The sequence below is a fragment of the Ornithorhynchus anatinus genome, chromosome 4 (assembly GCF_004115215.2).
Source record: "Ornithorhynchus anatinus isolate Pmale09 chromosome 4, mOrnAna1.pri.v4, whole genome shotgun sequence".
Taxonomy (NCBI): domain Eukaryota; kingdom Metazoa; phylum Chordata; class Mammalia; order Monotremata; family Ornithorhynchidae; genus Ornithorhynchus; species Ornithorhynchus anatinus.
Window position 1 is genome coordinate 88,024,135 of NC_041731.1, and position 17,707 is coordinate 88,041,841.

The 17,707-nt window shown below is 43.6% G+C and overlaps 1 protein-coding gene across 3 annotated transcripts in view; it reads right to left on the reverse strand.

Moving 5' to 3' along the window:
- LOC100074803 (uncharacterized oxidoreductase ZK1290.5-like) overlaps positions 1 to 17,707 on the reverse strand; it is a 215,752-nt gene that overhangs the window by 197,250 nt on the left and 795 nt on the right. The gene's annotated exons all lie outside the window — the stretch shown is intronic.

The following is a 17,707-nucleotide window of genomic DNA, read 5'->3' on the forward strand; positions in this document are numbered from 1 at the left end:
AGTGGATGACAGAAAATTTTGGAGGGTCAAGTTTGTTCTGGTTATTTTAGCTGACCTTTAAAAAGTTGCAGAAATTTCATGAAGCTCTTCAGGCTTTCTACATCTTTACTATTTGTTAATGAGATCTTGTTAAGAGATCTCTATTTACTGCTTTTCTTTCTAAGATTTCTAAAGTACCCACAGAAATTCCATGGAAATTAGGATGGGCCCAAAGGTCTATAGCAATGATTGGGCCTATAAGGTAGAAGCAGGCGATTAATGCACTTTAAAAGTGTAACTCTTGACATTGTGGAAGGCCATATTCTGGGGTCCAATGATGTTCACTGTCATCAGACAATGCAGATTGCTGTGAACTGATCTGAGAAATGTTTAACATTTTATATTTTTGGCAATTTATTCAAAATGCCACGGTTAAGGTTTTTAGAGAGTTCACGTAAGACTAAAATGACTATTCCTTCCTGCCAGGCTAAAGGTTTGAAAAAAGTTAGCCTAGTCCCTCATCTGGATGGCCATTAAACTCATTCTTTGTTGAAGTAGGGAAAGAAAACATCTACCAATCCAGGAATGTCCCATGTAGCTCTCTTCATTCTGTGAACCCGGGTTCTAATCACAAAGCCGACCTTACTCGGCCGACCCAGGCAGGAGGAAAACTTCTGCCCCATTGGAAAGGACAACTGGAGGAATGGGTTGATTCAATGTATGTCAAGAGTAAAAGGGTAATCACAGAAGAAATACAATCTAATGACTAACAGAGAGAACTGCCCAGTGGTCACCAATGGAAATTCCATACCAATCAATCGCATTTGAGTACTTAAACTGTGTGCAAAGCACTGTACTGAGCACTTGGGAGAGTACAAAATAACACAGTTGGTAGAAACATTCCCTGCCCACAGCGAGTTTACAGTCTACAATCTATATCTTATCATTTTGGTTCTACGAGAACTCTAATTTACAGAAACTACTTTTTTTCTTGCATTAGGAAACTGGCCAAAATGTTCAACTTCGCGATCCTTCAGTTTTCATTCTCAAATTATTTTTGTTTTGAAATTTTATGATTTTTGTTTCTCCTACAAAGAGCACTTAAGTCTCTTAAGCACTTAAGAACAATCCAGGATTTAGGCAAAGAACTGTAAATTTCAAACTATCATATAGCATGTGTTTTCAAAAGTGGGACTTTTACATATAGGACATCATTTATTAGTCCAGATCACATCATTTTAAAGGTGGCAAATGATTCACGGAAGTTGAAATGCATTTTCTCAATAACATGCATTCCTGGTTTTAAAAAACATTTCAAATGATAAATTTCTTATAAAAGTTATGTTCTAGGAATCTAACCTATAAACATTCACCTCAGGAGATAACGTAGTCAGCAAGTGGGATGACAAGTTTTATAAGGGCAATATGACCAAAACCCTACAGATTAAAAGAACATCAAAAAACATCAGGGAGCAGGGATCCCATGTGTTATCTTCTTCCTTCCTTGGAGAGCCTTTTCGGATCCCATAAAGCGGGAACACGATTAAAAGTCAAACAACTGGTACTTGTCATTGTCATCTTGTCACTGACGGCATGGTGACAAGTGACAGTGACAGCTAAAAGCATCAGGGCTGAAGTAATATCTCGGCATTTGCACTATCCACCCCCCAAATGCTTTGTAATCCTCATATTGGTATTTAGATTTTGTCCTCCAAGGTCAGGGCTCTCACAATGAGGAAGGTTACTTTTTGAGGCAACACATAAATTCAGTCAAATACCACATACGTACAAGCAATATGGCACATTGAAGATTTCTCCTCACATTACTGGCAAATAAAGCATAACATAATAGGCCCTGGTCCCCCCCCACTGGAACTCCTCAGATGGCCTCTTGGGAGCAAGAAGAGAAAATAACCTCCGTCTGCCCTTCCCTTATCACCTTTTATAGCAGGGGTGAGGGGACACAAGCTCCCTAAGAGCCAGAGGCTTCTCCAAAGCCCATCTCTTAGAAGCACTGGGTTTTTGCTGGGGCGGCGATGGCAGGAGCTCTCAAACTAGAATCTCCACATTCCTACTGCCACGCTCACTCCCACATGGCGTGGATTCAGGACCGTGTGTCATCATTTAACCAGTGTCCGCTGGATCTACACCAGGACAGGGGGGAGAACAACAGTGAGAAATGGCTGGGATGGGGACCTAAAATCCTAAATTCTCTGAACAGAAAAATCAACAAATAAGCTCAGAATAGAATTTTGAGCACCAGGCTCAAAAGCGAGATGAAGGGGGTTGGACAGAGTGGGCAACCCCCAGGAATCCTGGGACCTGCTCTTCATTCTAATCATAAAGTGGTTTAGTTGAAAGAGCACAGGCTTGGGAGTCAGAGGTAGAGGGTTCTAATCCCGGTTCTGCCACTTATCAGCTGTGTGACTTTGGGCATGCCACTTAACTTCTCTGTGCCTCAGCTACCTCATTTGTAAAATGGGGAGCCCCATGTAGGACAACCCAATTACCTTGTATCTCCCCCATTGCTTAGAACAGTGCTTGACATATAGTAAGTGCTTAAATACCATCACTATTATTATTATTATTGTGGAATTTGTTAAGCACTTTCTATGTGCCAATCACTGTACTAAATACTGGGATAGATAAAGTTTAATCAGGATGGACACAGTCCCTGTCCCACACGGGACTCACAGTCAAGAGAAGGAGAACAGGTTGAGTCCCCATTTTACAGATGGTGAAACTGAGGCACAGAGAAGTTAAGTGAATTGCCCAAGGTTACACAGCAGATAAGCGATGGAGCTGGAATTTGAATCCAACTCCTCTGGCTCCCAGGCCCATGCTATTTCCACTAGGTCATGCCACTTCTCTATTCTGCCATTAATGTGCTTCATTCTGATTCTTGGGCAAAGTAATTAACTTCATTGAATTGTAGCTTCACAAAATGTCAAATGGACAGAATGAACACTTCATGAACACTGAACTCTGGTTTGTAAATTCTCCCTTTGAGATTCTTGACATTAAGTGCTACAGAACTGCCTCTCTTTAATAATGATGGTATTTGTTAAGCGCTTACTATGTGCCAAGCACTGCTCTAAGCGCTGGGAGAGATACAAGGTAATCAGGTTGTCCCTCATGGGGTTCACAGTCTTCATCCCCATTTTACAGATGAGGGAACTGAAGCACAGAGAAGTGAAGTGACTTGCCCAAAGTCACACAGCTGAAAAGTGACAGAGCCGAGATTAGAACTCATGACCTCTGACTCCCAAGCCCGTGCTCTTTCCACTGAGTCACACTGGTTCTTTGCTATTTTAGCTTGGGTATGGAATTGACTGAAATAAACTAGACAAAGCAGCCAGAAAATATGCAGTGACAATTATTTTAGCAGTGAGATGAATAAATGACACTGGCATAACAATAACGATGATGATGATGATGATGACAATGATGAGTGACTATGAGAAGAGGGAGAATTCCTCGTCTGGAACAAATAAGGATCAGGGACACCCAAGTGTCTATTAAACAAGGTGAGTTACCCTTAGCACTTTTACTTACCCATCCACCCAAGAGCATTAGTACATATTCTTGACATACACATAAAGGGAGTTCCCCTATAACATAGGGTTGCAATCCTGTAGAAACAGCATGGCCTAGTAAAAATGGCAAGGGTCTAGAAGTCAGTGGCCCTGCCCCGGGTTCTAATTCTAGCTTTGCCACATAATGGCTATGTGACACCTTGGGTAAGTCACTTGAGTTCTCTGGGCCTCAATTCTCTCATTGCAAAATGGGAATTGAATAGCTGGTCTCCCTACTTAGGCTGTGAGGCCCCTCTGGGGCCTCCTAAAAGTCACACCTCTTCCAAGAGGACTTCCCTAAATCCTTACTTCCCCAATCCATCCTCCCTTTGTGTCGCCTGTGAACTTGGCTGTATACTCCTTAACCACTTTGATATTCACCCTGACCCCACAACAAATATCCTCATTTCCCCGCTCAGTAATTTATTTTAAAGTCTGTCTTCCCCGGTAGACTGTAAGTAGGCAGGGATACCATCTATCAACTCTATTGCTTTAGGTTTTACCAAGTAATTAATGTTCTGCAATCAATCAATGGATTTTATTGAGCATTGACTGAGTGCAGGCCACTGTACTAAGCACTTGGGAGAGTACAGTACTACAGAGTTGGTAGGCAAGTTCCCTGCCCATGATCTTAGAGCCTAGATAACAGGTTTACAGTCTCCAGGACGCGCACTCAGTAAGCACTCAATACCATTGATTGACTAACGAACCATGACCAATACAGAGGCAGAATAATTGGGAAAATGATCAAAATCAAGAAATAGCTCACCCATCTAAACAAGGGGGGATAAATCGAAAAAACCTTTCAAACCTGGAAGCTTCTTCTCACCTGACAAGCTCACAACGGACCACAAACTTACCTGACTCAACACTGCAAAGCGGAGCCCTGAGAGCTCCCTAGCAGGCAATGTGCTAGAACCCACTTGTCAGCACCTAACGGTCAAAGTGACAAAACTCACCCAACACCTTACATTAGCCAGCTCTGGCCGGTGATAACACGAAAAAACTACTTCACCCAAAACAGAACCAAGAAATGAACACCTCTGACTTCAGTACTCCAGCCCCTCAGAATAATCTCGAAGCTGCCCGGGGAAATGAACACAAAATGTCAACGGAAAAAGTCACACCGGCTCGACAACAAACCACTCGCGTTGTCGTGCACTGTATTAAGTGCCTGAGAAGGTTATTAGAAACAATCTACATGGGTGCTTCTGAAATAATAATACAGCTCTGAACACGCATATCATGTGGCATACAAGAATGTTTAAATGGGCATATATCCAAGTAAGAATAAACACACTTTCAAATGTTTAACAATAGAATAATAATATTAGTACATGCTAAGTGCTTATTATGCATCAAGCACTGCGGTAGGTACAATTTAATGACACTGGACACAGTTCCTGTCCCACATGGATCTCACAGTTTAAATAGGAGGGAGAACAGACATTGAATCCCCATTTTTCAGATGAGGAAACTGAGACACAGAGAAGTGACTTGCCCAAGGTCACACATCAGGCAGAATCGGAATTAGAACCCATGTCCTCTGACTCTTGGGCTCATGCTCTTTTCACTAGGCCAGGCTACTTCTCGAAGCACTGAATGCTTTGCTTTAATCTTTAAGAGAACAGTATTCATAATAATGGGATTCTGAATTCTTCTCTCACTCAAGCATTGCCAGTGATTCTCTGCTTTGAATACGTTATACTGTACAAACATAAATTTTTTTTTTTTTTTTGTAAAACTGCTGGATGGGTTCAATGTACTCACAAGAGAGTTCTTCTATAAACAAGCTCTTCCCTAAATCACAGAACAGCAATCTCAACATTGTTCTGGTTACTGAGCTGTTCTGCCTAATGAAACGTCTCCCTTTCATTAAAACTTTTTAGTGACATTGTTAGAAATGTATTGAATATCAATGTAGAAGCTCTACCCTCAAATCATATTAAATCAAGATTATTCTAGTAAAGATGCAAAATTCAGCCTCTGTGAATATGAAGGCTAAGGGACCAGCTGTATTAGGAAAACAGTATTCCCTATTCATGTACAGGTCAGGTAAAGTGCAGGCAGTCACAGTGTCATCTTCCTTTCACTAGACCAATAATAATCTCACATAAAGGCATTGAAGAATGACTTTCTCTAGGGTGAAGGTAATTAAGGTTCTCTGAAAGATAGAATTCTGTGACTGTGCTGTAAAGGCTTTATGAAAAATTACAGATGATATTTTTGCGACAGTGGGTCAGGGAGAAAGCTGTCAAATTGTCTTTTCCTCAGCTCAACATAAGCATTTCAGAGCTCTGTGTCTCTCCTTCACATTTCAGAAATACCATGGTATGTACTAAGCATTAGTAATGTGTCCAGCTCTAAGCTAGGCGCAGGGATAGATGCAAGGTAATCTCATTAATCAGATAAAAAAATGGCCAAAGAAACTATTAATCAGCAGGACAGTAAATAATTGGTTGAATTTCAGAACACAGAATGTCACGTTACTCTCCTACGAAGGTCTGTGAGCACGATATAGAATGGGAGATTCTGTGTATTTCTACCTGGGAGCAAGGACACTTCCATTCAAATAGTCAGTTCTTCACTAGTTTAACTGGCATCTTTTGCTTAGTCAGTATGGGCACTGTTCTTTTCTCTTTTTTGCAATCACTGAGGATGTGATCTCGCTGCCTTCAGGCCCGATTCTAGCTGGTGTGGGATCCAGGAAAAAATCAACCAATGCACTTAATCAATGCACTTAATCAACGGTATATAGTAAGCACTACCTGTGTGCAGAATACAGTATTAAGCAAGTGGGAGAGTACAATAGAGTTGATAGACAAGATCTCTGCCTTCGAGAAGCTTATGATCAAGTGGGGGAGGGAGGAGAGGAAGTTAAGGATTCGAACAGATTCTTAGGGCCAGATGATTCAGCCTCTTAATACTAATTATTGTGGTACTTCTTAAGCATTTACTATGTGCCAAGCACTTTTCTAAGCCCCTCTTGGATAGGGAGGGGCAGTAGTCCCTGAAGTGTGGAGCCTAGGAAAATTGCTCCCATGCATTCCATCCTTAAGAATTCTATACTTGAGAAGCAGCGTGGCTTAGTGGAAAGAGCACAGGTTTGGGAGTCAGACGGCGTTGGTCCTAACCCAGGCTCTGCCACTTATCAGCTGTGTGACTTTGGCCAAGTCGCTTAACTTCTCTGTGCCTCAGTTACCTCATCTGTAAAATGTGGATTAAGACTGTGAGCCCCACGTGGGACAACCTGATTACCTTGCATCTACTCCAGGGCTTAAAATAGTGCTTGGCATGTAGTAAGTGCTTAAAAAATATTATCATTATTATTAGAGATGGTCCTGGATAGCAAAATGCACAGAACAATCAAGGCCATTAAAAGTTATCTGGAGACTTGCCCAAAGACAAGGATGTTGTCAGCAATATCAGAATTGAAGAATTTTTGCTGATCCTTTCCCTTTCAATGAGGTAAGGCTGGGCTAGGTATTAAGTCCAGTCATCTTCATCCACCTTAACTAAGTCTCCCCCTACAACATTTTACTCATATCACTTCTCCAGCCTGGAACTCCCCTCTCACTCCCCGCATGCAATCTACCAAACCACAGTTCTACATGTTGTTAAATGCCTTCTAAAATTCCACCTCTTTCCTCTCAGTGAAATCACAATGCTTCAGTTGCGTCAGTCTTAAGAGCATTTGGGCGTTCCGGTCCCGACATCAGTACTCTTGTACATGCTTGTTCTTATTTATACATTCATCAGTACATTAAATTATTTATTAAGCTGTTTGACTCAGATAAGTTGGACTCCTTCCTCCAACTTTCAATATCATAAATACTACCTGTTTAATTTTCCCATTAAACTGTAAACTAAATCAAACGTCAGACCCTTCAAAAACCACCAGTGTTTACCCATTCTTCTTCGCATCAAGTAGAAATTCCTGACCACTTGGCTTTAAGCTGCTCATTCAACTCTCTCTAATTTATCCAGTCTCTTCTCCCACTATGCCTTAGCCTGTTCACTTCACTTCTCTCAAGCTTATTCAACGTGTCTTGCTTTTATCTCTCTCATAACCAAAATCTTGCTCTCACCTTTTTCCCTGCCTGGAATTCCCTCCTTCTTCATATTGACCAGAACACTGCTCTTTCCATTTTCAAAGCCCTTGACACCTCCTAGAGGTCTTCTCCAATTAATTTCTTACCTCTCCACTCATATCCCTTCAACTGCCACCTCAGCCCTTGGATGCTATCTAATCACCTATGAACTCATAATAATAATGTTGGTATTTGTTAAGCGCTTAGTATGTGCAGAGCACTGTTCTAAGCACTGGGATGAGGCTCACAACGTGAGGCTCACAGTTAATCCCCATTTTACAGATGAGGTAACTGAGGCACAGAGAAGTTAAGTGACTTGCTCACAGTCACACAGCTGACAACTTTTGCTAAAATTACCAAGAATGATGTTTTCAGAGATGAGAAATATAGCTTAATGAATAAATTTTTATAAGTCAAGGAGGTTAAAAAAAAATACTTCATCAGGAGGAAAGTGGATGTGTCAGACTTCCCTGATGACTCTTTCCTGGTCATTATGTCAGCCGCCCTCCATGTCCCATCTTTTCTGGCTCTCCCCCCACACCCACCCCATCTTAAAACTTTTACCTCTTCTATGCCCCAATCCAATTCATATCTTTTTATTAATATTAATAATTATTATTATTATGGTATGTGTTAAACATTTACTATGTGATTTTCTAAGCGCTGAGGTAGGTTCACGGTAATCAGGTTGTCCCACATTGGGCTCACAGTCTTAATCCCCATTTTATAGATGAGACTAACTGAGGCACAGAGAAGTAAAGGGACTTGTCCAAGGTCATACAGCAAACAAGTGGCAGAGTCGGGATTAGAACTCATGACCTTATGCCTCCCAAGCCTGTGCTCTATCCACAATGCCATGCTGCTTCCACAAGTGTTCCTATTTTCCTGCAGCTCCCATGCATGCCCCCAGGCAGTGATGTAATCAGTCAGTCATATTTACTGAGCGTTTACTGTGTGCAGAGCACTGTATTAAGAGCTTGGGAAAGTACAGGATAACAATAATACCATACAAGGTTAACAGAGCTAGAACTTAGAGGAGGCTGGTGTTGTAAAGTTGAAACCAATGCGTTGTAACATTGAAAACGGGTGTAAATTTAGAAACAGTGTACCTACCATTCATTGTACTTTGAAATGTTAATAAAGGATTGACTGTCCTTGAAGATGTACAGGAGATTACGAAGGGTTTCTCGGACTGAGTCCCTACCCAAAGAGAAGTCTATCCACTGGTGACAGAGAGCTAAAAGCTGTCACTGAACATATTTATATTAATGTCTGTCTCCCCCTCTAGAGTGTAAGCTCCTTATGGGCAGGGAATGAGTCTGTTATATTGTACTCTCTCAAGCGCTCAGTAGGGTGCTCTGCACAAAGTAAGCATTCAATAAATACGATCAATTGATTGAATTTTGCTACCTGTGCAGCCCATTGTCCAATGACAGTGGCAAAGAGGTAGAAAATCACAAAAGTACTATGGGGAAGAGACTATGGCACCAACATATCAAAAATGTAAAGAGTGAAAGTACTGTCCCAGCTTCCATATGACTGAGTTTTCATTCAGTTGTAGATTACACATCTACTGTCTTCTACAGCAGTTCCATCAATGACACTTTTGCACCATACTTCAGTGGTACTGAGTGCTTACTGTGTGCAGAGAACTGTGCCACAAAGAAAAAAATAGATATAAACTATCCCAGCCCACAAGGAGCTTAACTAGAGGGGGAGACAGACATTAAAATAAATTTCAGTTGGATAGGTACATAAGTTGCATGGGGCTAAGGGAGAAGGTGAATATTAAAGTGCTTCAGGGGAACAAATCCCAGTGCAAAAGTGATGCAGAAAGGAGGGCTTAAGGTAGTGAAGGCCTAGTTGGGGAAGGCCTCTTGGAGGAGATAATAATAAGAAGAATTATAGTACTTCTTAAGCACTTACTATGTTCCAACCATTGTTCTAAGTGCTGGGATAGATACAAGTTAATCGAGTTGGACCCAGTCCATGTCCCACTTGGAGCTTAAACTCAATCCCCATTTTTCTGATGAGGTTACTGAGGGCCAGAGAAGTTAAGTGACTTGCCCAAGGTCACCCAGAACAGATACGGTGGAGCCAGGATTAAAATCCAGATCCTTCTGACTCCCAGACCCGTGCTGTATCCACCAAGCCACATTGCAGCTCGTTTAATTTTAGAAGGGCTTTGAAGATGAGGAGAGGGGGGTCCGTCAGCTATGAAGGGGGAGGGATTTTCAAGTCAAAGCGAGGATGTGGGCAATTAGGTTGGCGGTGAGACAAACGAGATCGAGAAGGTTGGTGTTAGAGGAGCGTAGTGTATGGGTTGGGTTGCAGTGGGTGGTCAGTGAGGTAAGGCAGAAGGTAGAGTGCTTTTAAGCCAGTGAAAAGGAGTCTGTTTGATGCAGAGGTGGTGGGGCAAACCCTGGATGCTTTTGAGGGGGGGAGATGTGGAACTTTTTTTTTAAGAGAAAGAATACATGCAACAGAGTGGAGTATGGACTGGAGAGGCGGGAGGCCGGGAGGTCAGCGAGGAGGCTGATGGCAGTAGTCAAGGTGGGATGTAAGGGTTTGGATCAGTGTGGTAGCAGTTTGGATAGAGAGGAAGAGGTGGATTCTGGAGATGTTGAAAATGTAGAAGCAAGAGGATTTGGTGAAGGATTGAATATGTAGGATGAACACAAGAATGAGTCGAGGATAACACCAAGGTTACTGACAGAGAGAGAGAAAGGAGGCTTAGAAGGCAGAGAGAATCAAATGAGTATCAAATGAGGCCTGCGTGAGGCAGGGATTGTGTCCGATCTGATTACTCAGTATAGATTTAGGGCTTAGGGCAGTGCTTGGGTACATAGTAAGAATAAAAATACCACAATTACTATACCATCACAATCTGATCCTAGAATACAATTAGCCCACCGCGAGCATCAAAGCAATACTATTATATGAGATCTATGATGAGCAAAACACAGAAGGAAAATGAACAACAGCTGGATACTCAAGTCAGCTCTATCGTGGAGACCCTTAACCGGGAGGCCGTATGCAGGGTGGACACTGTAAGCTGAGCGGACATTTTAAAGAAACGTTATCTAATTGTCCTTCGTATTCGAAGAAGATGCCACCGCCGGTGAAGTCCACCTCTCTGTGAGTGTGTGTGGCTGAAAAACGACAATGCGGGATCCACACTGCAGCCCACACTGGGCATAAAACAAGTTGTCCCTTGTTGTGATGTTGTACTTAAAGTTTGTAGCACCTGGAGCTTTCTTTTTGGCCTCCTTGTCTCTCTGTCCACAGAAGCTTTTGTTCAATGAGAGCCACTCCCATCTCGACGGCAGTAAACCATTGCAGGTCTATCCTCAGCAGCTGATTCCCAATTTTCAGTTGGAACGCAGCGCTGTCTGCATAGTATGAAGCAAAATCTCCATCGTTCAGAATACGTCCCCCCCGTCTTGAGAAACCTCCAATACACACCCATTTATTTCTTCGTGTATAGTGCCAAAGTGCAATGAGAACTCAACATGCTTCAAGATTCGCCATAAACTGCCTCCCTCCTTCCTAGTTGGCCATTTCTCTCCTCACCAATCAGTCCAACAGTGGTATGCACGGAGCCCTCGGGAGCCCAGTCCCGTACCGGCTGCCTGAGAGAGTACAATCCAATCCAATCCGTAGACGGGATCCCTGCCTGCCAACAAGGGGTACATGTGAGTTAATGCTCTTTAAACCTCCTAAGATGTACCTTGCATCAGACAATCCCCTCCCTCTCCCATTGCTCACACCTTTCCCTCTGCTTGGAGCCACCCCCGTCCCCCGCCATACACACACACCCGCCTACAATACTTCAAAACAAATTCCTTCCCTCTTTCAAAGTTCTTCTATAGAGACACTTCCTGATTAAGCTCCACCAATGTGGTCTTGCTATCTGCCACTTGAGCAATCAATCAATTATCGAGTACTTAATGTATGCAGCTTTTTATGTACAATAATGGTTCTATGGAGAGTATGCTGAGTGCCCAAAACTAGGGTACTTCCTCCATAGATGATGAGCCCCATGTGTGACAGGAACTGATTATCTTGCATCGACCACAGCACCTGGAACTTTTAAGCACTTAATTCCATTATTATTATTAGATCATTTAATACCATTATTATTGGATAATACGGCAATCAATTTAACTGTGTTTTCTAACTTGTTTAATCTAATGACTGGTATTGTGAAGGGTTTACTCTTCATCAAGCACTGGGGTAGACACATATCAGGTCCCACATGAGGCTCACAGTCAAAGTAGGAGGGAGAAGTTACTGAATCCCCATTTTGCAGATATGGAAACCAAGGAACAGATAAGTTAAATGATTTGCCCAAGGTCACACAGCAGGCAAGTGATGGAGCTGGGATTAGAACCCAGGTCCTCTGACACCTAAACCCACGCTCTTTCCACTAGGTCACACTGCTTCTCTATTCTCTCTTATCTGTTGTACATTTGCAAATTGCATATACTTGTCTATATTTACGTTTTTCAAGGATAGGGACCAGGGCTTTTATTATTGTTTTCTCAGGTGTTATTTATTTATTTTTCAATGGTATTTGTTAAATGCTTACTTTGTGCCAGGCACCGTACTAAGCGCTGGGGAGCTCTCCGTTGGAGAACATTCGTTCCCATGGCCTTGACTACCACCTCTGTGCGGATGCTACTCAAATCTACATCTCCAGTCCCGATCTCTCTCCCTCTCTGCAGTCTGGCATCTCCTCCTGCCTCTTCAAGACACCTCTACTTCGATGTCCTCTCGTCACCGCAAACTTCATATGCCTAAAACTGAACTTATCTTCCCACCCAAACACTGCCCTTCCCCTAACTTTCCCATCACTGTGGACGGCCCCACCATCCTTCCTGTCTCACAGGCCCATAATCTTGGTGTTATCCTTGATGCCTCTCTCCCATTCAACCCACATATTCAATCCATCACTAAATCCTGTCCATCCCACATCCACAACATCACTAAAATTCCTTTCCTCTCCATCCAAACTGGTACCACATTAATCAAATCCCTTATCCTACCCCGTCTTGATTACTGCATCAGCCTCCTGCTAAACTTCCTGTCCCTCCCCACTCCAGTCCATAGTTCACTCTGCTGCCTGGATCAGAAGCAGCATAGCTCAGTGGAAAGAGCCCGGCCTTGGGAGTCAGAGATCATGGGTTCGATTCCCTGCTCTGCCACTTGGCAGCTGTGTGACTGGGGGTAAGTAACTTCACTTCTCTGTGCCTCAGTGACCTCATCTGTAAAATGGGGATGAAGACTGTGAGCCTCACGTGAGACAACCTGATGACCCTGTATCTACCCCAGTGCTTAGAATGGTGCTCTGCACATTGTAAGCGCTTAACAAATACCAACTTTATTATTATCTTACTACAAAAATGTTGTGGTCATGGTTCCCTACTCAAGCTACTCCAGTGGTTGCCCATCCACCTCCGCCTCACACAAAAACTCTTCACCATTGGCTTTAAAACACTCAATCACCTTGCCCCATCCTACCTCACTCGCTACTCTCCTACTATAACCCAGCCTGCACACTTCGCTCCTCTAATGCTAACCTCACTGTACCTCGATTGCGTCTATCTCACCGCCAACTTCTCCACCCACATCCTACCTCTGGTCTGGAATGCCCTTCCCCTCAAATCCGACAATTACTCTCTCCTCCTTCAAAGCCTTATGAAGGTACTTCTCCTCCCAGAGGCCTTCCCTGCCTCAACCCTCCTTTCCTCTTTTCTCTCTTTCTGCATCACCCTTTCTCGCTTTATTTATTGCCCCCTCCGAGCCCCACAGCACTTAAGTACATATATGTACATCTAATTCACTTATATTAATGTCTGTCTCCCCCTCTAGGCTTTAAGCTCATTGTGGGCAAGGAATGTGACTGTTTATTGTTATATCGTACTCTCCCAAGCGCTTAATATGCTGTTCTGCACATAGTAAGTACTCAATAAACATGACTGAATGAATAGAAGATAACCGGGATGGACACAATGCTCTGCACACAGTAGGGTCTCCACAAACGCTGAAGTTGCTTCTATAGTAGCGGAATGCAGGTGAGCACGCAGGTGAGACTGACATCCCTCCAAAATGAAATCCCTGGAAGAGTGGGAGAAACTGGGGGAAAAATCTTAGGCGGGGCCGCCGCTGCCTGGAGAAGAGACTGAACGGGAGCCTCCTTTTATTCAGCCTATTTCTTCCGTCTATATGGGAAGCAGCAAGGCTTAGTGGAAAGAGCACGGGCTTGGGAGTCAGAGGTCATAGGTTCTAATCCTGACTCTGCCACTTATCAGCTGTGTGACCTTGGGCAAGTCACTTAACTTCTCTGTGCCTCAGTTAACTCATCTGTAAAATGAGGATTAAGACTGGGAGCCCCACGTGGGAAAACCTGATGACCTTGTATCTACCCCAGCGCTTAGAACAGTGCTTGGGACATAGTAAGCGCTTAACCAATACCATTATTATTATTTTACCCTCCCAAGCGCTCAGTACAGTGAACCATCATGGCATAATAAATAGAGCATAGGCCTGGGAGTCAGAAGGTCATGGTTCTAATCCCAACTCCGCTGCTTGTCTGCTGTGTGACCTTGGGCAAGTCACTTCACTTCTCTACTCCTCAGTTCCCTCAACTATAAATTGGGGATTGAAACTGTGAGCCCACGTGGGACAGGGACTGTGTCCAACCCGATTTGCCTGCATCCACCCCAGCGCTTAGTAGAGTGCCCGGCACATAGTAAGCACATAAGAAAATACCATCATCATTATTTACAGTGCTGTGTGCACAGTAAGCACTTAATAAAATACGATGAAATGACTAAATGAAGTCCCACGTCCCTGGGGCCAAGGAGGGGGAGTCCTGGGGGAAAATCTGGGTCACCCACATGTGCCCAGGTGGGACGGGGCCCAGGGGGTGGCCCGAGCTTTCCCCTTCTCTCGGTGGTCAGGGATGGTCTCTCTCTATTGCTGTTGGTGTACTTTCCCAAGCGCTTAGTACAGTGCTGTGTACACAGTAAGCACTCAATAAATAATAATAATAATGGTATTTGCTAAACTGTGTGGCTTCGTGAGAAACAGTGTGGCTTAGTGGAAAGAGCATGGACTTAGGAGTCGGAAGTCGTGGGTTCTAATTCCAGCTCCGCCATTTGTCAGCTGTCTGACTTCAGGCAAGTCACTTAACTTCTCGGTGCCTCCATTATCTCATCTGTAAACTGGGGATTAAGGCTGTGAGCCCCATGTGGGACAACCTGATGACCTTGTACCTACCCCAGTGCTTAGAACAGTGCTTGGCACATAGTAAGCACTTAAATACAAAATCATTATTATTACTATTAAGCGCTTACTATGCACCAAGCACTGTTCTAAGCCCTGGGGTGGATACAAGGTCGTCAGGTTGTCCCACGTGGGGCTCACAGTCTTCATCCCCCTTCTAGACTGGGAGCCTGTTGTTGGGCAGGGATTGTCTCTGTTGCCGAATTTTCCATTCCAAGCGCTTAGTCCAGTGCTCTGCACATAGTAAGCACTCAATCAATACTATTGTATGTATGCATGTATTTATTATGTGAATGAGGTGTATATCTCCTTGATCCGATTTATCTTGATGATGTTGTCTTGTTTTTGTTTTGTCCTCTTTTGCTCTGTCTGCCTCCCCCATTTAGACTGTGAGCCCGTCATTGGGCAGGGCTGGTCTCTCTGTGGCCCAACTGCCCATTCCAAGTGCTCAATCCAGTGCTCTGCACATAGTAAGCACTCAATAAATGTGAGTGAATGAAATGAATGAATGAACCCACGACCTCTGATCCCCCAGCCCGGGCTCTTTCTACTGAGCCCCGCTGCGAACTTCGCAGATAGAGCAGCAGCGTGGCTCAGTGGAAAGAGTCCAGGCTGGGGAGTCAGAGGTCATGGGTTCGAATCCCAGCTCCACCGCTTGTCAGCTGTGTGACTTGGGGCAAGTCACTTAACTTCTCGGGGCCTCAGTTACCTCAACTGTAAAAAACGGGGAGAGAAGCAGCGTGGCTCAGTGGAAAGAGCATGGGCTTGGGAGTTAGAGATCATGGGTTCGAATTCCGGCTCCACCACTTGTCAGCTGTGTGACTGTGGGCAAGTCACTTCACTTCTCTGTGCCTCAGTTTCCTCATCTGTAAAATGGGGATGAAGATTGTGAGCCTCACATGGGACAACCTCATGACCCTGTATCTCCCCCAGCACTTAGAACAGTGCTCTGCACACAGTAAGCGCTTAACAAATATTATTATTATTATGAAGCACTGGAGCCTCACATGGGACAATCTGACCCTGTATCTCCCCCAGTGCTTAGAACAGTGCTTGGCACATAGTAAGCGCTTAACAAATACCAACATTATTATGAAGCGTGGGAGCCTCACATGGGACAATGTGATGATCCTGTATCTCCCCCAGTGCTTAGAACAGTGCTCTGCACATAGTAAGCGCTTAACAAATCCCAACATTATTCCCCTCTCCCTTACCCTCCCCTCAGCACTATGCTCGTCCAATCATTTGTATATATTTTAACCCTATTTATTTTGTTAATGAGATGTCCATCCCCTTGATTCTGTTTATTGCTATTGTTTTAATGAGATGTTCATCCCCTTGATTCTATTTATTGCAATTGTTTTTGTCTGTCTGTCTCCCCCGTTTAGACTATAAGACCGTCCATGGACAGGGATTGTCTCTATCTTTTGCCGAATTGTACATTCCAAGCTCCTAGTACAGTGCTCTGCACAGAGTAAGCACTTAACAAATCCCAACATTATTCCCCTCTCCCTTCCCCTCCCTTCAGCACTGTGCTCGTCCACTCATTTGTATATATTTTAATTACCCTATTTATTTTGTTAATGAGATGTCCATCCCCTTGATTCTATTTATTGCTATTGTTTTAATGAGATGTCCATCCCCTTGATTCTATTTATTTGCTATTGTTTTAATGAGATGTCCATCCCCTTGATTCTATTTATTGCTATTGTTTTAATGAGATGTCCATCCCCTTGATTCTATTTATTTGCTATTGTTTTAATGAGATGTCCATCCCCCTGATTCTATTTATTTGCTATTGTTTTAATGAGATGTTCATCCCCTTGATTCTATTTGCTATTGTTTTAATGAGATGTTCATTCCCTTGATTCTATTTATTGCTATTGTTTTAATGAGATGTCTATCCCTTGTTTCTATTTATTACTATTGTTTTTGTCCGTCTGTCTCCCCCAATTAGACTGTCTCTATCTGTTACCGATTTTTAATAATACTACTAACAATAATGATGTTATTTGTTAAGCGCCTAAGTGCTGGGGTAGATACAGGGGAATCAGGTTGTCCCACGTGAGGCTCACAGTTAATCCCCATTTTAAATAAATGGTATTTAAGCGCTTACTATGTGCCGACCACTGTTCTAAGCGCTGGGGGCGATACAGGGGAATCAGGTTGTCCCACGTGAGGCTCACAGTTAATCCCCATTTTAAATAAATGGTGGTATTTGTTAAGCGCTATGTGCAAAGCACTGTTCTAAGTGCTGGGGGATACAAGGTGATCAGGTTGTCCCACGCAGGGCTCACAGTTTTAATCCCCATTTTACGGATGAATGAACTAAGGCACAGAGAAGTTAAGTGACTTGCCCAAAGTCACACAGCTGGCAAGCGTCAGAGCCAGGATTTGAACTCATGACTTCTGACTCCCAAGCCCAGGCTCTTTCCACTGAACCCCGCTGCTTCTCTAATGGGGATGAAGACTGGGAGCCTCACGTGGGACCACCTGATGACCCTGGATCTCCCCCAGCGCTTAGAACAGTGCTCTGCACATAGTAAGCGCTTAACCAACACCAACATCATCATTACTTCACTTCTCTGGGCCTCAGTTCCCTCATCTGTAAAATGAGGATTCAGACTGGGAGCCTCACGTGGGACCACCTGATGACCCTGGATCTCCCCCAGCGCTTAGAACAGTGCTCTGCATATAGTAAGCGCTTAACCAACACCAACACCATCATTACTTCCCTTCTCTGGGCCTCAGTTCCCTCATCTGTAAAATGAG